Source organism: Hylobates moloch, unplaced genomic scaffold, assembly GCF_009828535.3.
Source record: "Hylobates moloch isolate HMO894 unplaced genomic scaffold, HMol_V3 SCAFFOLD_4, whole genome shotgun sequence".
NCBI classification, from domain to species: domain Eukaryota; kingdom Metazoa; phylum Chordata; class Mammalia; order Primates; family Hylobatidae; genus Hylobates; species Hylobates moloch.
In genome coordinates, this window is record NW_026652279.1 from 127,509,135 (window position 1) to 127,531,637 (window position 22,503).

Genomic DNA, 22,503 nt, shown 5'->3' on the forward strand with positions numbered 1-22,503 from the left:
ATTTTGCTCTAGCTCCACTTCTTTTACTTTTTCTAAAGGAGGACTATCAGAGAGGAAGACAGATGAGCTGTGAGCAGAGCACTGTAGACCAAGACAGAAAACTGTTTAAGACCATGGGAAACCCATGAGGCTGGAGCTTCCTTTTGCATCTGAGAGAATACCTTAGGGCTCCTGCTATATAACAGTCCTACTCCACTATCCTGCCATCTGCTCCCCTTCACAAGATAAAAAAGGTAGATCTATTGGTGAATATTGCAGACAAAACCAGGTGTTTTTGAACTGTCCAAGAGAAACATTAGAGAGCATTCCCCTTAACCCCATTATTTCCATTAGGAAAAATGGATTAGAGAGATAAAGTGACTTGCTGAAGGTCACCAGTTACTTCGACCTAGGATGAATTTAGAGCTTCTAATTCCAAAAACAAGGCCACATGCTGCTGCCTGTTATTGATAGAGGATATTAATTTTAGATGAATAATGGTAATTACAATGAGCATGACCAAAACAAAATAAAACTATGTAGCCTAAAGTGAAAGTGCAGCCATTGGCCATTCTATGTAATAAAACATTTGAAAAGGTAGAATAGGCAGTGTAAGAGTGGCACAGAAAAGCTAATTGCAAGGGGAAGTGTAACAGAAAGTTAAGTTTCCTAAGCAAGCTGAGCAACTAATTTTATAAACACAGAAAGACATCATCTATAATCTGGAAATATTCAAAACATGTAGATTAATATAATTCACCAAGTTTTACCACTGTAGAATTCTGTCACCAATATTTTCATGTGGATCATCAGAACCTTAAAGTTTTACTCATGCTAAAATTAAGTAAAATTGGACACATATGCAGACTTAGAGCGTCTGTCATCTCTCACTTCAGTTGTGGGATACTAGATGTCAGTATCTCGCAATCTAGATCTAAAATATTTCTATGTAAAATTTGACTAAGTTATAAACATTGTACCCACTATAACTCATGAGAATATCATTTATTATAGTAATAAGATAATAACAATATTTTTCACTAGAAATCTGTTACACTGCTCAAATTCTGGACAACAAAACAGGTGGGGTCCCTGTAGTACAAACTTGATGTGTGTTTTTACAATGAATTCCATAGCTAGTTTTCGTTTTATTGAAACATATTTGCCATTTCATTCTAGCGATGGATGTTGTGGTCTTTGCTGAGGGAGAATAGTTATTCGGAAAGCTATTCTATTAAGATGAGAAGGATAAACGCTGGTCTTTAGGTCTCTAACAGATTGCTTCCCAGTTTCATGAATTAAGGTTAAAAGGCACTCATGATGTCTCTGGGACTTATGACGAGTTTTCTGTATCCTATGAGATGGGGGGAAAAAAGTTTCCAGAAGCCAAAATAATTTTAAGGGCAGAGATAACATTTGTGTAGAGTTAAACTCTGTCAGCCTATTCCACAGTTAGAACTGACAAGGTTAAATTTCTGATTTTCTTTTATTAAGTAAGCCAGCCTTCAGAGAGATAAAGGATGTCTTCTGGTACATCATTTCAGAATTTACTTAGACTAATGGTACTTAAGAATGATCGTGTGCACTTGGGTTTACATATCACGCATATTTTCTATAGGGTCACTGTTCCTGGTACATATATTGAATCCAAGCATACATCAATGGGAGGTCACTCTTATTTTATTCACAATTTTTAAAGCTAAGGCTTCTGGTTGCTATTAGTTAATACAAGTACTTTCAAATGATACTCAGAAAAAATAGTCACAGAATTAGATTAACTATGTGATCTTGTGTCTATGGAGTTTGACTGAATTAGAATTAAATAGCTTTGAAGCACAAGTTCATTACAATCGTAATGATGTAAAATTGGCAGATCACTCCCACCCCCTATTCAGAAAACTGACAGGAAGTGTGGCTTATTTTTCCCTTGTTATATGTCTCAGGTACATTATTCCTCTCATTACTCTATCAAACCTCTGTCCAGTTTCGGGTTGTTTCATATCCAGAAAACTCCAACCGCTGTGTTTTTACTCGCCTCTGGCTTCTCACATTTTTAGTAGTCTGCTCTAAGTACGAGCACAACAAAATTATTTTCCTCCTGTACCATCTTGATTACATCTTTATATGGTTGAAACCAGGGCACAGGTGGATAAAAATTATCAATCCTTTCCCACTTACATATATGTAACCCCAGCAGTGTTCTCTTGACTGTGTCTCCCCAGTATTCCATGTTTCCCCATTATAAACCTTTTCAGATTGAGTCATGTATTTTATATTGTTTTATAAACATGCACAATGACACCAGAACAATTTCATAGATGTGTAATGTGTTTTCTTCTTCTTCTTCTAAAAAAAAACAAAAAAAACAAAAAAAAAAGCCAGAATCTTGCTCCGTTGCCCAGGCTGGAGGGCAGTGGCGTGATCTCTGCTCACTGCAAGCTCCGCCTCCTGGGTTTACACCATTCTCCTGCCTCAGCCTCCCGAGTAGCTGGGACTACAGGTGCCCGCCACCACGCCCGGATGATTTTTTGTATTTTCACTAGAGACGGGGTTTTGCCATGTTGGTCAGGCTGATCGCCAACTCCTGGCCTCAGGTGATCCACCTGCCTCGGCCCTCACACCTGGGATTACAGGTGTGAGCCACCACTCCTAGCCACATAATGCATTTTAATTCATGATAATTATATTCCTGTGAGTGAAAAAAGGCCAAGGACATCTTGAAATGTTATCCAAGTTCTAAGCTTTTTACATAAAAATAAACGTATGAATTTAAGTTTAAAAAACTATTAAACATATAAAACAAAATGCCTCCTCTTCCCCACCCAACTTAAGCACAATGGCTTAGTTTCAGACCTGGTGCTTATCATTCAGACAAGCATAATACTTACAATCTGGGCTTCTTGCCTCCAAATGATGAGGGTTTTTTGTTTTTCTTTTTTTTTTTCTGTATTTTGTTACCTCTCCAAGGCAGTCCAAATTGTCTTTCTTAATACAATTATCTTTCCAAAGTTTAAGATATGCTTTTGTACATAAAGCCTTAGAAATAGCCTTATCAAACTCTGAAGTAAATAGACCAAGTCACATTACTAAGAATGTATTGTGTGTTAGTTTGCTTTGGATGCTAAGGAAAAACCTCCACGGTAACCCTGTTGCCAGATCGACACGTGTTAAAGTTTTGATATCAGGGATCTTTTGTTGCTTTGGCTAACCTAAATCCCCCGTGCTGTACCATAAAGCCCCAGTATCTAGTTCCATATTTGGTGGAAAGAAGGGTAACAATCTGCTACTCTCTCAAAATGTACTTCGAATTACTTTGGTTTGGGGACCTCACCTCCATAAATAGGAGAATGGGAGACGACTTGGTGTAGAACTTTGAGAAGAAAAAGAGATTATTTTGTTGGGAACTATGTCCTTTGTGTGTCTTCCCTTTTTCCTACATGTACCATATTAACACTCTTTAAAAAATATTAACCTAGGAGTAACAAAAATATGCACTATGTAAGTATGTAAAACATATCCTCATGAGAGGCAGTGTGGGTTTGAGCTCTGGACTCAATTTTGAGCACCAAAGTTCAAATTCCTGTGCTATTATAGGAGTGGACATTGGAGGTCTTATGTATTTTCTCTGCACTTTAAATTCGATATCTATAAAATTATGAAGTATAATACCTGATGCGTTATGAGGCTATTGTGAGCATCAAAAATCAAGTAGATAAATGTACTAGGTGAAAATTGTATGTAATCATTATAAAGTAAAATGAAGGATGTATAGCCAATGCTTCCCAATTCTTATACTCTATCTCCCCAGCTGTGAAACCTAGAATGAACTTACTTTGTTTATTCCTGCCTAAGTCTTTAATCTCTCTAAAGCTATATTTCTCCACAATCCTTGGGACTGATTTGGTATAATCTGACATCTAATTAATAAGCCTTTAGTTACTTATTAAAGATCAATGTTGAAAACATAAATAAAATATCACTAACCTTTCAAAGATCCTATTAAGTATCCAAAATGGATGTAGGGTAATCTATAATTAGTTGTTGCATAAAATTCATCAGTCAGTTTTTAATCTTCATAGATTTACTCTCATCAAGGACAAAAATATTTTATTCCTCCAAAATAATTTTGAAGCATTGAACAAAATTCTTTATCAAATTATTATAATTTATTACTTTTATTCTTTCTTTTTGTAATTATAGAAATCAAACCAGGAATATTTTTCAGACACAAATAATACTGGCTCAGCTCTGATTCAGTAGGCTCATATCATTTAAACTCACGATTACCTTGACAGCACCAGAAGAAAAATAGGAAAGTAAGAAGTGCCTTAGAAGTATGATATTATCATTTATTGCAAAGGATACAACAGTTAAGGTGGGGTATTAGTATATTATTTATTTATTCATTATTTTATTTTTATCTAAAATACAGAAAATTTACAAGGTGGTATTATGATCTAGCCTCCTTGTATAGCAGAATCCTCCCAGACTGCTCTCATTTCTACTGAGCACTCAAGCAACCTGTGTGAGAGTTGACGTCTGTATGTCTTAAGGGCAGTGGAGTGGTTTATATTCTTTCCAATTGATCCATGTTAACTGAGAATGGTTTTTCTGCCTGGATTGAGGACAGTCACCAAGTGTGACGCGTGTGACTGACAGCAGCAGCACGAGTAAGCACTTTAGTGTTTCAATATGATTTCTCCACTCAAGAAATGATCTTTTTCCCTTAGACAAAGATATTGAATTGAGCTTCAAAGAACTATCAAAGCATATTTTCTTGGAGACTGTCCCCAAGAGCTGAACATTCATTTTTAACTGGAAATTACCTTAAAGAAGGAATTCTTAAACCTTCTTTTTGTCTCTGAACCATAGTTATTATTTTAATGTGTCAGTTTTTAGTTAATCATTCAAAAATGTCATTTTCTAACAGAATTCCACTTACCTTTTCTTTTCTTATTTTCAAGAAAATAAGTTAAAAAGTATTTACACTTTAAGTTAAATGCTGTATTTTTGCTTTATGTTAACTACAGGAATTTAGGAATTTGTAAAGTTATAATAGAGGAAGACAGAAAATAGTAAGTCACATCATACAGCATATATCATTTAACCAAGGTAGGTTCTGCTACAGACGAAACTGTAATTTCAGTGCTTTTATAACTATAACTTTGAGTCAAAGCCCTCAGCCATAGTTGGCTATATGACTGTGTGATTGGCAGACACTGAGTGCTTGACAATTATTCTGATTTTTACTGAGATCTAGGAAAATTAGATTAAACAGTCTGAAAATAAATGTTTTAAAAAGTTAGCATTAACTGATTCTGGAAGCTGCTCAGACACTGAAGGTGCAGATTCAACTCAAGTATATAATTTCAACTAATTATCCCACCTCCCCTTATCTTTCCTCCTCATTTCCCAGCCCTGTTCCCCTAAGGAATCTATGCTCAATGTTTTCCAAGTTCCTTTTTCCTTGAGAGACTATAGCACTGTAAAGAGAATGTCCCTAGCTGATGAAGAACAATATGGCTCATGGTGCTCTGAAACATCTTTCCCTGTGGCTAATATATGGAATGAGCTTTTAATAAAATGTCCAGGGATCACTTTTTAACCCTTGTCAACCAAAGACAGCCTTACTGTTTCTCAGCTTTTAATAGACTAATGTGTGCTTGTGTGTCTCCATGCATGCGTTGTGAAGTTTGTTTGTAAATGTAATTGTACACAGGTAGGCTGAATGGAAAGTATAAAAATAGGCCTTTCTAAAATGATACAGATAGCACTGTATATATATGAATTTTCTTTTCTAGCTTAGCCAAAATCTACTGAAGCAAAACAGGTCTTTCTTATTATAAGAAAGTACTGCATTTCTAGAAAAAAAATGCATAACTTTGCAATAGCTACAATAAAAAACATCTGGTAGCTGTTCTGAATATAAACGTTGTATTAAGCACTTAAACTGCATCTTTTCAGTGCTAATTAAATGAATTTAACCCAATTAGAGGATTAGAAACACTTTGCAAGTGCTCAATAGCAAGACGGGCTGAGAAACATTGCACTCCATCACTTCATTCCCTTACACGCCACTTGCACATGGCATGAATCATATAGAAGTCTGTTCAGTACTTATTTTGATAGACTCTTCCTGTTTTTCTTTGCTCTTTAAAATCCTCTGGTCCAACAGCTTGGCACTGGCTGCCTTTTCAGGATGTTTGCTAATTCACCAAGTAATTGCTCATAGGGTCCATTTTCAGAATTGAAAGTAGAAGTGGGGAGATCTTCTGTTTCCTGCTGATCCAGTGACATATTTAGAAGCAGTTGTCTATACAAGTGTCTGCCTCAGCATGTCCTGCGGCAAAATTCAGCACCCACCATAAGCACTTACCCATGCTGCATATTTACCATGTTTCAGACTCTTATTCTTTCTGCCAACACCTACTGTGCTTCAACTATAGCCCACTGGACAGATTTGTTAACAGTGCTGGGTTTGTTTTCCACCCTACTCTCTGCTAAGGTGAAAGGAGGAAAACGTAATTTGTGGGGAGGAAAAAAGCCCAGCCTTAAAAGAAAAGATCAAGGACAAAATAACTTCCAGAAAAAAAGAATTTAAATTTTTCTTGTATAGTAGAGTTAAAATATAGATCTTACAGGCTTTTAAGTCTTATTTTATTTTTACTTGAGAGAAAAAAGAAACCTTGCATGTAATCATACAATTCTGCATAAAACAAATGCGTGCAGCATGCTATGTGTTCAAGTACAAATGGCCTCTATTCATCACATCCAGCCTTAGCACAAGATCGTTCCTGAACTGGCTACTATATTTTAAGCAAAGAGGATACTGTTTGGAAAAAATTAGGCTCACATCTGACAGGCTATGAAATTTGTTGAGAATAAATGTGTGTTGCAGGATATTTTATTTATGTCTGAGATAATATCTCACAAATGTACTTCTCCATTTTAAGAGAAAATTATAGTTCGAAGGATCCTGATTAGGAGTCAGTGGAATCAGTCTCAGAAAATCATGGACACATTTTTAAACTGTGCTGTGAAGAGAAAGTTTGTGTGTCTGTGTGTATGTGCGTGTGTTTGCGTGTGTCTACATCCATGTGTGTTTGCATATCCTGGAACATATTCAGTTATTTAAAATAAGAATTTATATTGCATAAAAAATATAAGACTCCATGGTTTCCATACAACTGGGGAGACTTTTCAAATTACAGTCATGTCTCATTGTTACTGGGAAAAATCCAGTTTTGGCAAATCTATAAATGAATGAGATGAAGGTTGGCCAACCCATACTGAAATATTATTATGGGAGCCCTCTGGCCCTGAACTTCATGAGCGCCAGGGGAGAAGTAAATGGTTACAATACATCTCTTTATTTGAATTAACACTTGCTGAAATTTCTCATTGCGCATATCCACGTGCATCAAGGAACTACATATAAGTGATCAAAAATTCTCTGAGGATTTGGTGAAATAAATTTTTAAGTAGTATAAAATGGCCCAAAATGTTTTATGACTTAATGAGAAAAATTATTGAAACTGATCAACCCAAATGAATTAGCAGAAGGTTTATTTTTCTGCAAATCCTTATGGATCCTCTGGTTGTTTCAGTTACTCTGCTAGGTATAAGGAATACAACTAGGAACAAGACAGAGTATCTCCATGAGGGTTACACTTTAGTGGCAATAGATGAGTAGACCATTCAGACTTGCTCTGTCTCAGAACTTAGGAACAAGTTCCTTGGCAAGAAAGCTATGAGACTTTACCTGAAGCACAATGTATTTATTTAACTTCTATGTTTATTTAGGAGATAGGCTATACAGAATGATTAAATAAAAATGGAGAGAGGGTACTGAAGGGAGGATTCTGTATGTTGCTTCCTTGGTAGTCCTGCAGTGAAATAACCAAATGCTAACTTAAAGTAACTTCAGATTGTGATAAATGCTATAAAGCAAAGGAAGAGAGTGCAGTCAGGGAGATGACAGCAACTCAAGGTTGCTAGCAGGTGTTTGCTAAAAAGCAAAGAGAAGGCTGCTCTCAATGGTCCCACTAAGATGAGGATTCAAAGGCTCTCCACGCTCCTTGGCTTACCTAGGAAAGAATTTCCTTCCAAATTTCTGAGGCATTTAGAAGTGCTAAGTAACTTTCCACTATGAAGCAATGCTGCTGTGCCCATTCAAAGGAGATGGAGACAACCAGAAACAAGAAGTAAGGTGTATGCCAGAGAGCACACACCATGTTAGAATGAGGTCTTCAATCAGCTCTGAACAAGCCACTATTGTCCATGATAATCTTCATTTTGTTGAAAGAGAATGTTGCCAAGCCTTTTCATTAATACAATCTACACAGTTCTAATTCTTGAATCAATGGAGCTCACCAGTTTTTCACTGATTTATTACTTTTTGGTAGTTCACTGGCTCAACAAATAAAGACTGATTCTACAGACTCCAGTGCCGGTCTCTAGGGAAACAAAGACCTTTAAGGAACACTTAAGTGTCATGGATGAGGCACAGAAGTCAACAGAGAAGGTGAAAATGCTATGACAGGGAGATACTCGTGTGCTCTAAAAGCACTGAGGTCTAGCCTCTCAGAGGAGGGGTGGTCAGAGAAAGCTTCCTAGGAGAGATGACTCCTGGGATCTATTCCATAGGAAAGACATTTTGGGCAAAAGGAACCAGAGGATAAGGGGACAGAGCAGTGTGCATTAGAAAAATCACACTGTTTAGCACAACTCTAAAGAAAGTCATATATATACATATATATATATATATATATAAAATCACTATGTGAAAATATATGTACTTATTAATTCTACTCTTTCACAGAACTAAACAGGGATGTGTTTATGAATGTTCATTGAGATGACAAGCTCATTTCAATGCAGTTTGAGTTTTACTCTCTTAGCATTTAAGACATTATTTGCTCTCTTACATTGATGCTGACAGTTGCTTGGTTTATATTTAACCTAAAGGTGGCATTTACAACTGCAAAGGCTTTTAATTATGATAGAATTGAAAACATACAGAATTCCCATTGCAAGGAAGACTTTCTTAGTAGCCCATGTCAGATGCAAGGTAAAATGTAAAAAGACAAGAATAAGGAACTTCTATCTAAGGTAAGAGAAATAAGCAAGTAGTATGTGTAGATTTGAAGGAAAAAGAATAATGTAGTAGTCTCAGAATAGTTGTCAAAGGATACGATGGAGACTTTATTTTTAACCTGCTCCCAGACATTAACTGCATGAGACATCAGAAATCTGAAATTCCCTTTGCTACACCAGTATAGCACTGAGGTAGAAATGATGGACTAGGCACCCTGTATGAAGGCCAGACCAGCAGGGGTGCCATGTTCTGCACAATCCAGCCTCAAGCCGCTGTCCCTTGACAACATGCTTTCTTCTCTGTCTTGTAGTACACAGTGGGTCCCCAAGGACCAGCTACCTCTGTGAAGGATAAAAATTACTTTAGATAGAAATTTTAAAATAGAATGACTTAAGAACGAAGATCTTTATTTTTCATTTTGTTTCTCTTTTTCTTTTGTATAAAAATTACAGGTTTAAAATGGAAACAGGAAAAAAATAGACTTCTTTCAGAAAAAAGTTTTGAAGGGTTATTTTTGTTGATTAGAATAAGCATCAAGAAAATATTTGTTTAAGCATGTTTGCTTTGATGCTTAAAGTATATATTACTACCAGAATGATTTAAGTTCAATTCTGTAAAAAATGCATGTGACCCTATGATGGTTAATGTTCTATGTCAACTTGTTAGGCCATGGAATCCAGATATTTGGTCAGTCATCAACATAAAGGTCCCTGTGAAGGTATTTTTCAGATGAAATTAACATTTAAATCAGTACACTCTTACTGATACATAATAATCATACATGTGATATTTTTATACATGTATACAATGTGTAATGATCAAATCTGGGTAATTAAGATACCTCTCACTTGAACATTTATCATTTCTTTGTGTTGAGAACATTCCAAATATTCTAGCTATTTTGAAATATGCTTTGTTGTTAACTACAGTCGCTCTACTGTGCTATCAAACACATACTACTTATTTCTTCTATCAAACTGCATATCTTTAACCCCTTAATCAACCTCTCTTCATCCCTCTACCCCGCTACCCTTCCCAGCCTCTGGTAACCACCATTCTGCACTCTGCCTTTATGATACCAACCTTTTAATCTCCCACATATGAGTGAGAACATGTGGTGTTTGGCTTTCTGTCTGCTCATTTCACTTAAAATAAGGGCACATTGATGTTGCTGCAAATGACAGGATTTCATTCTTTTTTATGGTTGATAAATCAGTAGGCTTTTAAGTAAAGAGAACACCTCTGTAATGTGGGTGGTGGTCCTCAAACCATCAGGTTGAAGTTTTTAAGAGAATAAGTGATGGAGACCCCCAACAGAAGGGGAAATTTTGCCTCCAGAATGCAACATCAACTCTTCTCCCTAGACTGCCCTCCTACCATACAAAGTTTGGACTTGCTAGCTTCCACAATCACGTGAGCCCCATTTTTAAATCTCTCTTTTTCTGTTTCTCTGGAAAATCTAATACTAACTCTTACAATAAGTATGTCTTTACTACTAAAAAAAAAGTTTTCTTGTCAGGTCATACCATACAACTAATTTTTCTTTATAACTTACTTTTCATGCTTACCTGGTGGAATATTTGTGACTCAGGGCACAAATTCCTATTAGCTTCATGACAAAAAATTTTCTTTTGATTCATATTTTATAAAGATCAGATAAAGGCATGAACTTTTATATTTGAACCTGTAAATATTTTTATTCATTAATTTCATATTATTTAGTTTTACTCCCCCAAAATAGGTATTTCCATACCTATCTATTCAATAGGTGATGAGAGAAGATATGAATCTTGCCCAAAGCTTCATAAAACAATATGTGGCATAGTTAGGACTGAAATTCATGTAAATAGCTTTCAAACCCTTGGTGTTTTCATCACATCACAGTAGCCTAAGTCAAAAGCATACACTACAGAAATCCTTACTATTTGCTTCAGGGTGTTATTATTTGTTAGCCCAGCAGGACATATAAAAGAAAGCACTAGGTAGTCATCCTTATCCAATGAACAAACTCACTTCTACTTACATTGAAGTACAACATTTCTAGATCCTAATTTTTTTTCTCATTTGATTTTTGAGAAGTGTGTCATCTCCTACTTATCTCCTCTTAAAATTGAGCTTGCTCTGACATTTTCTACATGCTTAATAATATTTAGGTATTTCCTAGCTTGTTAGCTTGTTTAGATAACAACAGCAACACTAACAACCAACATCAACATAAAACAAATTAAATGAACAAACAAAAAATGCTACCATTTTTGGAGTACTTATATACCAGGGACCATGCCAAATATCAGATACACATTATCTTATGTAATTCTTAATAACCTTGAGAGGTAGGTCTTTTTATTCTTATTCTGGCAAAGAATAAATGGAAAATCAGAAACATTAATTTGTATAAAAGAACTGAGCTAATAAGTGGGCATGAAAGGATTTAAACCATGAGATGTCTGATTTCAAAACTTATAGCCACAGTGGTAGGCAGGATGAAATATTGTGTTACTGTGAAATGTGGTTTGACTCTACAACTTTTCTTCTTGACAGTTTTTATTTTATGATTTTTAACAATAAATAAGAGGAACTTGACTATTTTCTTCATAAACCAGTAACATATTAGTATAAAGTACACGGGGGTGTCTACTGTATTTGAGAGCATGGTTTCTGGAGGCCTGTATTGTCAATGACAAGTAAGGTTTGCTGCACAAGACTGGTCTAGCAATAATCTGGCTTTTGGCAGAGCACACACTGGAAAAACTATGAGAATAGATTGTCCAACTCCATTCCCCAACATCCTCTGGACTGTGGCCCCTTCTAAAGATAAGCAGTCATGTGTGGTAATGGGTACATAATGGAAAGAAAAACCTTCCAAATCAATGAGATATGAAAGGCCCCATCTAAGGACTCTATAGGAATCCACTCCCTATGCACAGGAGTGATAGGACTACTGGAGATCTTGTTGACTTTGTCAATGTAAGTGTTAAAAAGTATATACAAGCAACAATTTGTCCTACATCAGTACTCCGCTTAAAGGCTTTGTAGGATTTTTTTTTTTAATTTACAAAATCCACAGTACTATACCCACTGAGAATACATGTTTGGATGGTCAGAAGTGGGTAAGATTTGGTGCTAAATGCAAAATCACAATGTAGACCTGATGTGTCCTATGTTATGTACTTCATAGCTGTTCAAACTGAATTAGAGAGATGATGCCACCCTCTAAAAATAACAAAGCTATCTCAATGATTTTAATAGAGATTTTGGAATTAAAAGTTTATTATAAATTTACAAAGAAGAGAAATATGTTAATATAAAATAGCCTATGGATGTTTTTTAAAATGCCAAATAACCTTTGATGGACCCTGAATAAAGAAAAATAGTTTAATTTTATTGTAGCTTTATGAAGAGGACGATGAATGAGTTTGCTATCTGGATATAATTAGGTTGAAGTTAAGTTTAAAAATTCATATGTTTTCTAGGTTGTGAATAATAAAATGCATGTTGGTAATCTGTGGCTCTTTAACATCATTTTCTTTGTTTGTCCTAATGGAGAAGTCAGCATAGAAACTATTTTTTGGTTGTTTTGTCAATCTCAGCCGAGAAGCATCTTCCTCCTAATTCCAAATACTCTATTTTTTAGCAAGTAAATATAGGCAGTTGGATTAAATGCATTATATTATATGCAAGCTACCTAGACATTTCTTTAAAAAATTGAAGTTAAAAGTAACAAAATTCTCTTTTGCAGTTATAGAAGATACTGTTAAATAATTAGACAATTTTGTCCTTATAATAAATTTTTTTCTTTCCCTTAGGGAGTATTTCTTTCCCTAAAATAAAGTTTGAAGATCATTTGAATATAAATTAACATCAGATACTAAGTAGATGGTGTGAGGAGTATGCTTATAAAATCACTATAGGAATATAATAACAGTAAAAGCAATATTTGGTATATTCCCAATATCAAATATAAAACTACTTTATTAAAAATACTAAAAATGACATGAGGTCAAAATTAGGCTCAATAATAATTATAAAACTTTCCATTCAATTGATATATATATATACTTATCAGCAAGATTGCCCTGAAGATTATTCCCTGACATGTTATTTGGTCTTTGGAGATAAATGCAAACATGTAAATAAAGGATAACTCTTCTTTGAAAAACTAGGTAAGTGATTTGCCCAAAAGACCTAAGAGTTCTGCATTCTGGAAGGCCCTTTGTGATTGAGGTTTGAGAGTAGAATGTCTGGCTTTTAATGATTACATCTTGTCTCAAAACTGGTTAATCCCAAGACTTGCACTATTGAATTGCAATCCTGTCATTCTGTATTTCCAGTATTTCCAACTGTCTTCATGGGATGCAAACTGATCTGGAGGTACTTGTTAAAACAAACAAACAGAAATACAGACTCCTTGGCTATTAATGTCTGATAATAACTTTTATTTCTGAGTCTAGGACAAGGACACCTCAAGTAATTTAAGGATATTTTAAATTGTACTAGGAGACTTTAAGGTGATAGTCATAGCCACTACACAAAGTAAATAAAAGGACAATGAGATCTCATGTTTATTTAAGAAACATTTGTTTCAAATGAAGAGAAATTTAATTAAATGCATTTTTAGCCTGACATTGGAAGACAAATCTGTGCTCCTGATTTTAGAAACTCAAAATACCACCAAGAATATGGGCAACAGTGTTGAATAACATACACTACGATGAGGGTGGATAAAGGGGATGCCCACAATCAGGGAACAAGCTTCTCTTCTCCATTGAAATCAGATGGACCTGGCTCCAGATAACTGTATATTTTACATGTGAGCCTTGTGACTTTGGGAAGTTAATTAGGCAGCCAAAACCTCAGTTTTCATATTCATACATTAGGATGGTAATGTCTACCTCTCAAAATTGTTGCAAAGCTTCTTAAAACACATGAACAAAATCATGTAGCATAGCACACAGTAGTACACAGAACATAGTAGGTGTCCAATTAGCACATTCCCACTCTTTCTTTTTCCTCCCTTTTCTGCCTCCCTAACACCTGTCTTTCTTATGTGTCTATATTACAACAATCCTTACTGAATCATGTGCACTGGAACATGAACTTGAAGTGTTCAAAACATAATTTAGCTTAGTATCCCTAGTGAGTATTAATTTAACATTTTTTGATAACTAATAATTAAAATGAGAGGTTTTACAAATTTTATTATGACAAGAAATGATAGAAACAGCATCAAGGTTATATTCTGGGTCTGAAAGTAAATATTTTCTGAAGCTTTTTAATATTTGGTTTCATAATTATTTACTTTATAAACTTAACAGTATTTTAAAATAAGAGAATACCTATTTTTAAGACATTACACTCAACGGCAGATGAACCCTTTCTCTTCTCAGCATAATTTATTGTGAAAGGTGTGCATGTGTGGAGGGGTGGGGAGTGGTTCTGTGTGAGAAATTCTATCTGCCCTCTAGCTAAGTTTGTTTCAGTGGAAATGAGATCCTGACCACTGGGCTGATGGATGTACACAAAACTGACTTGTTCAATTCTAATTTAATTCTGGAAATCTATCTCCTCTATGACTTTAATTTTTCTGACATGAAAACGTTCTATCTTTTTAGGCTTCCATTGCTTCTGCAGAGATGAAGTATTCTCTTGGTGGAAGAGAAAAAAAAAAAAGAAGTAAAGAAGCAGCAATAAACAATCCCACAAAACCAATTTTCACATTGGCAGAAAAACACGAGAACTCCAAATAGCCATAAATTGAAACAGTGGCAGATTCTTGGCAGTGTATGATTTGAGATTATTAATGAAAACCTTTACCAAAAACATGCACATCCTTTAGTTTCAAGAGATGAGTTTTTCACATATGCAACTGTCTGAAAGTATATCAGACCAGAAGAGAGAAAACGTAACTTCAACCCTCAGCATGGCCACAGTTGTAGCTTTTATGATCACAGGTGAGTTGAAACAAACCCAGTAAGGTATTCATTTTTATTGTCTGTAGTAATGAGAACAAAAAAAATAACAGTATTACTTTATTTTTTAAACTTAATTATCAGTATTCTTAAATAGGAGAATACCCGTTTTTAAGACATTACACTCAATGGCAGATGAGCCCTTTCTCTTCTCAGCATAATTTATTGTGAGAGGTATGTGTGTTGGGGAGGGGTGGGGGTGAATCTAAAGGAACTCTTTCTACACCTCTTTTGATTAACCTCAGTTTTAGAGAGAACCACATTCCTCTGGCATTCTGACTACATTAGTAATTCATCTTTTTATCAAAGACATACTTTTACTTGCTTCTTTACATCACAGATATTTTGTTGAAAACTATTAAGACAGTATTTCTAGAATATAATAAAACATTCAGAATAGCATTGCTAAGCAAATACACTGTGCTGTGATTATATTTTTTTGCAATGTGTATGCAATTGCTTTATTTTACATTAGAAAATAGACAAAATGCATCTATTCATTTTTTCTTTTTAATTTTAATCTTTTTGAACACGCATTTGTGGTTCAGTCAAATAGCACAAAGAAAAAATAGCTCTATCCACACTTTGGAGGCACTTTTTTAAAAAGGGAATATTATAGCAACCTGTGGCTTCTTCTAGTTCACTTCTTTGGTTTTCTTCACCACTTCTATCATACCAAAAATGGCCTTTATTCAGTTTTTGTTTCTCTAGGCACATAATTTTGGCTCTCTTTGAAGCTGAATCCCTCAACACCTCTTAAAAATCTATTGTTCCTCAGCCTTAGCAACTTACTGACATGAACTTCCTCCTTCGTCTTCCCTGTGCAACTATACTTGGGGAGAAAGATAAACATGAGGATTCTCAAACCAGAAGTTAACCATTGTTTTCCTCAATTAAAAAATCCAGAGTAATTACATATTTTTAGCCATTCAACTAAATAAATAATGTAATGGCAGAATATTATTTTCAAATATTTCAAATTAAACTCTTTATATGGTGAAACCAAAATTCATTTGGTAAGAGATAAGAAACAACTAATGTTTGAAAAGTCCTGAGGAGCTTATCGTTTTTTGTCCTCAACTAGTCTGAGGCTATCAATTTTCCTCAGCTAGGAGAAAGGTAGAGTTGGGAGGTACAAAAGAGCCTAAAATCTTTTCTTGAAGGGATAGTTTTCATGGTGACACTTTTCTACTACATGGCTTTCTATTGCCCCAAACTAATGGGCTTAAATGAATTTGGGCAATATGTAATGCTGGAAGGACTAGATGTAGATTTTTAATTGCAAACAAAACTGAGTTCCTTTTACATTTCAGCTATGCCCATAGAATGGAGACTCAACAGTGACAGCTAAACCCTCTCAAAGATGTTCTTCAAAAAGGATCTGCCAAATATGTGCCACTTCACACTTCACATGCTGACTTGCTTGAAAAAAATTTATTCTTTTTAATCTAAGCTTTCTTTTTAAGTTATTTCCATGGTTAATTCATTTAATCCTTACATAAAAACTCTAGCCACAGGCACTATCTGATTCTCCATTATACAAAGAGGTGAGGTGTTCTGCTCAGATCGCCTACCTGTGTGATGATCCAACGTACGACAAGTAGGTCATAAACAGACATTTCTTTCTTTTACAAAATCTGAATTACTAGAAATTATTTTATTAGTAGATTTTCTGAATGTCTTAACACTAAAGTGCAAATCTCAATTCTCTATAGAGTTTATACCTTTATTTCAGGGGGAAATTATTTAACATAGAAGCCTTTATCTTGATTACCATTGCCCTTACATAAAAGTCAGACACTGAGTCTATATTCCTATAGTAAAATTCAGGTGCTATGAAATGTTTAAGTATTAGAGTGCAAAGTTAAATGTATTGTCACTTACTCATAAATGAAAATGACTTGCTTTATTTTATTTATTTTTTATTTTATTGTATTATTATTATTATTATTATTATTATTATTATTTGAGACACAGTCTTACTCATGACTCACTGAAGCCTCAGCTGTCCTGGGCTCAAGCAATCCTCCCACCTCAGCATCACCCGTAGCTTGGACTACAATCACGCATCACCTCAGCCAGCTAATGTTTTAATTTTTTTGTAGAGACCAGGTCTCACTTTGTTACCCAGGCTGCTCTCAAACTCCTGAGCTCAGGCAATCCTCCTGTGCTGGCCACTCAAAGTGCTGGCATTACAAGCATGAGCCACCATGCCTGGCCAACTTGCTTTAAAAGAAGATACTTGCTTTTAAATGCTGCTCTAGGTTTTGGCTATGCAAACTGTGACACAAAGAGCCGTGGCAGCGGTGTCACCCAATAGGTTGTTAGAAATGTCAAGTCTTAGCCCAGCCCCAGCCTCAGATCTCCTGAATCTGAACCTGCATTTTAACAAATCCACAAGTGATTCCTATGCACATTAGAGCTAGAGAAACACCGACCTAATTAATGAGTCTGTTGATTTTTCTGCGGTGCAAGCGACCCAGCGACAAAACAAACGTCTTATATCTAGGTGTATTCTGTGGTATAAGGTGTACACTTGCACTGAGCCAGTTTGCTAGAACTAATCCTGTACTAACAGGCACAGGACTTTTGTATAGCAATGGGCATAAATCTCCAGAACGAGGCCATGGTCAGGGCAGAACAGAGGCAGATTGGAGGAGAGCTTGTGGCTCACTGTGCTCAAGGGAGACATAAATATGCACACTCGAAGTGTGTACTTACATGCAATTTGCTAGCAGCTATATGGGCTGCAAGCTATAACAGGGCAAGTGTCCACCTCACTTAGATTGAAGTCTCAGAAAAGTGAACAGATGGAAAAGAGGAGTCTAGCCTCTTCTGCTGTGGGCTGGGTGGGGACTGAGTGTTCATGTCTTCATAAGTTCAAAGAGAGAAACTTGACATCATTATTTCTGAATAGGAAAGAACTTTTATTAAAACTGTTATCTCTTACGTCACTGGAATTAAAATGAATCTGAACATATAATTTTAAAATATCCATAATATGGAGCAGTTGCCACATAAAAGTTGAGTCATCACTTAAGAACATGTTTCAATGTTAAAAGAAATAGCAGCTGTTGCAAAATTTTAAGTGTGAGAACTGCTACTATTTCATTTTTAAACATACTCAAAACTAATAAAACACGAAAATTTGCTTTTAAAATAGATTTCCTATGAAAATAGCTAAATGCATTTTACAACTATAAAGATGGGCAACTGTAATAATCATCAAAATAATTTATGTTTATAAACTGTTTACTATATGCCAGACATTACATGTATTGAGGAATTTACTCCTCATAACAGGATAGGTAGTATTAATATTCTCCTTTTACCAATAAAGAAAGCAAAGCAGAGAAAGTTTATGAAATTTGACTGAGGTTAAACAGATCCTACGTGATACATTCAGGATGCAAACCCTTTCAGTCTGTCTCCAGAGTCCTTTTCTTTCTCTTTTGGTTTTCCTTTTTGAGACGGAGTCTCGCTCTGTTGCCCAGGCTGAAGTGCAGTGGCACAACAACCTCCGCCTCCCAGGTTTGAGCGACTCTCCCTTCTCAGCTTCCCGAGTAGCTGGGATTACAGGCTCCGCCACCACATCCGGCTAATTTATTGTATTTTTTTTTTTTTTTTAGTAGAGATGGGGTTTCACCATGTTGCCCAGGCTGGCCTCAAACTCCTGATCTTAGACAATCCGCCCACCTCATCCTCCCAAAGTTCTAGGATTACAGGCGTAAGCCACTATGCTCAGCCCCAGAGTCCTTTTCATTATTAGACTCTACAATCTTCTGACATGCTATTTTTGGTAAACAGAGATCCCTTTTCATTAACACTCCCCAAATAAACAAGCAAAAAACAACCAACCCACAACAACTTCACTGGTATCTGTAATTGCTGTAGCTGGGGACATATATTTAATTCCATCAATAAAAATAATAGTTACAATGCAGATGTTCCCTAGAAGACTAAACTTCTGAAAGAATACTGGAGGATAGGTATATTAATTTTCTGTTGCTACTGTAACAAATTACTCCCAAATTGAGTGGCTTAAGAATATCCATTTATCATGTCACAATTCTGTAGGTCACAAGTCTGGTACAGAGTGACCCAGCTGAGTCCTCTGCTGAGAGTCTCGGAAACACAAAATCAAGGTATTGGCAGCAGTGCATTCCTTTCTAGAGGTTCTGGAGATAAATCTGCTTATCAGCATATTCAAACTGTTGTCCGACTTTAGTGTTTGTAGGGCTGAGGTCCCTGTTTCCTTGCTCTTGTTGGCTGTCAGCTGGGAACCAAGCTGATCATCTTAAGGTCTCCTACATTCCTCAACACATTGGCACCTCCCACTTCAAACCAGCAACAACAAGGGAGCCCCTCTCACTTTGAATCTCTCTGACTTCCCCTTCTATCCTATATTTTCTGTCCCTAGCTGGAGAAATATATCTGCGTGTAAGCACTCACGTGATTAAGTGCTCACATGATTAGACTGGGTCCACCTGGACAGTCTAGGCACATCTCTGCATTTTCACATCCAGTTACATCTGCAAGGTCTCATTGGTCATGTCAACTGACATATCGCCTAGTTACAGGAGTTAGGACATGAACATCGCTGTGGGAATGGGGGGCATTGCCTACTGCTCTAGATTTGGAAAGGGCTGAGGATGGTAAATGAGCCCAGAGAGATTAGACTGGAGGGGGACCAAAAGTAAGCTTTGAAATCATCTCAATTTTGCCTAATATATTGTTCAACTCTCACTCATAATCTTTAATTATTTGTTTCATGCAGGAGCGTGTCACATCATTTGTCAAAGTATCCCTTAGAAAAGGAAATGTTTAAAAAGTTAATTTGGCCATTTAATGTAAGTAAAAAATCTGATAGAAAGTGTAAGTATCCTCATTAATATTGTCCAAAATATTGCATACTAATGAAAAAGAAAGTCTTGTTTTTTTTTGTTTGTTTGTTGGTTTGTTTTTTTTGAGATGGAGTTTTGCTCTTGCTGCCCAGGCTAGAGTGCAGTGGCGCAATCTCAGCTTACTGCAACCTCCGCCTCCCGGGTTCAAGTGATTCTCCTGCTGACTCAGCCTCGCAAGTAGTTGGGACCATGCCCAGCCAATTTTTTGGATTTAGTAGAAATGGAGTTTCACCATGTTGGTCAGGCTGGTCTGGAACTGCTGACCTCAGGTGATCCATCCTCCTCGGCCTCCCAAAGTGCTGGGATTATAGGCATGAGCCACCATGCCCGGCCAAAAAATTATTTTTAACTCTTAACCTGATAGTGGTCCAAACGTGCATTGACATATTAATACAACCAGCTGGATGCAATGTAAGTATTCCTGGTATATACAGGATAATGAAAAAGTATGAGTCTTACCATAACAAAATAAATCAAATGTGCTACCCAAGTCTCAAGTTAACTAGGGCAATATGTTTCACTTTTTACCAAAATGTAAAATCCAATACAAGGGGTAAAATTAATTTTAGAGTCCTGCCCTTTAGCTATATAATGGCTTTATTTTTATGATGTCTTTATTTCTGAGATACTAAATATTCTCATTACTAATTCTCTAAATGTTGTAGGCCTGCTGCTGCTGTTATTAATGTTTCTTAAGGGTCCCTCTGTAAATACAGTGCAGCTTAAACCAAAACACACATGCACGTCTCCAGAGAAGACTGACACAGGACTGCTGACACATGAATGGGATGCTTTGTCTAACTAACACAAAAATGCAAATTAATTGCAGAGAAAGAAAACTAAGGAATTCAAAGGCTTTCTTGATTGCCTACTTTAAAATGCCAGGAACTTAAGCTGGCCTTTCTTATCTTCCACTACATGCATGTGACACTTTAGGAGGTCTTTCTTATTGTACTATAATTCAGGGATTGTTCCAGCTCTGTGCTCCATGCCTTTTTCCAAAGGGCAGCCTGAGATGTATAATTCGGGTAATGAACAGCTGCATAATTTAAGGGTCGAGCTAGTAGGGCAGTGTTCCTTATTTTTGTGTTGCTTTAGCAGTTGCCAAGATGTTCCAGGCCTATTTAGGAATACAATTTTTTGACTGCTTTATTTCTCTCAGATGATATATGCTGGGATTTGGTTGTGTTCCAGAAAGTGAATTTTATCAGTAGAAGTACCAGAGCAAGCTTTTCTCTCATTTTACTCCAAAGGGCAACAGCACTGAGCTATAATGAGGTAATTTTTTTTCCAGCCATGCACACTCTGTTTTATCAGGCAGGGTTGTTTAAACCAAGTCCTTTCCCTTTCCAAAGCATGATAGACTCAATCACTGAGCTATCAAAGGCATTTCCACAGTACATCCCTCTCACACAAGGCCAATCTCCTGAACATTCAAAAGGGCCAGGCAACGAGGCCCTTCAAGATGAAGGCTGCATGCTGATTAATCAGTTGCCTTTTTATTCTATCTTGGCAAGTATTCCTTGTTTGTAAATAAAGGGTTTCCCCTGAATTTCCTGTAAACTAAGGAGCATAAGGCTGATTTGGACCTCGTTCACAGAGCAAGAAAGCTGCCTGCTGTCCAATCCAGAGATGCACCGTGTCCACCATTGTAAGTACTCCTTCAGGTGTCTTGAAGTGTACCCTGCGTATGAGCTAATCTGCAAACAATTGTCATGTCATCAGGATAAAGCAGAACAGGCTGACTTTAAAAATTATTTTCCATCTCTTTTACAATAACACTCCCTGTTTGAGGAAAAGACGCCAGTGAGCAATTTGCAAAGGCATTGAAGTGTACACCACGCAATAAGTGTATAGGGGAAAAGCCGTCAATAAAACAAGATATCTTTTTTCAAGAAATAAATTAGTGTACTCTTTTCCTCGTCAGATGGTAAATAGCTAATGGAAAAGAGATGTGACAGACCACAAAGACTAGGAATTGTCTGCAAACTGGCAGGCGCAGTGATTTGCTCATGACCCAAATTATATTCAGGCAGTTTGGCACATCTCTGTGTGTCACACTTACACTACCAAGCCAAATGTGTTTAATTAATATGGAGTATTTTCCTTCTCTTGAAGTAGGAACAAAACAGCAAGCATTTCTTGATTGCTCGCAAACACTCCAAACAGCAAGAATTGTAAGCAAGGCTCTTGTCATTACTCATGTTTGGTTATCTTCCATGATGAGCACACAACCACAGAAACGTTGATTCTTGACTAGGAATTTGTGTGCATACAGACACATCTCTACTGCATGTGCTGTGTGTGTGTGCACAGGCAGAGGGCTTAGAAAATGTGGTTGCTGAAATAACTAATCTTTTAGGATACAACTTTGGCATTTTTCCCTCAGTTTTGAAAGCAAGGTGCAGAGGCTTATTTTGTGAGAGTGAAACCTTCTGAATCAATACCAGAGTTTGCCACTGCTGTATAAACCCATCCATCACAATGCTTCAATTCCTGCAATACCCCCATTCTATGGCCTATGGCTGATAGAGCAGCCTGCGTATCTGGGATA

At 36.3% G+C, this 22,503-nt stretch overlaps 1 protein-coding gene across 4 annotated transcripts in view; it reads right to left on the bottom strand.

Moving 5' to 3' along the window:
- PCDH9 (protocadherin 9) overlaps window positions 1-22,503 on the bottom strand; it is a 907,898-nt gene that overhangs the window by 20,721 nt on the left and 864,674 nt on the right. The gene's annotated exons all lie outside the window — the stretch shown is intronic.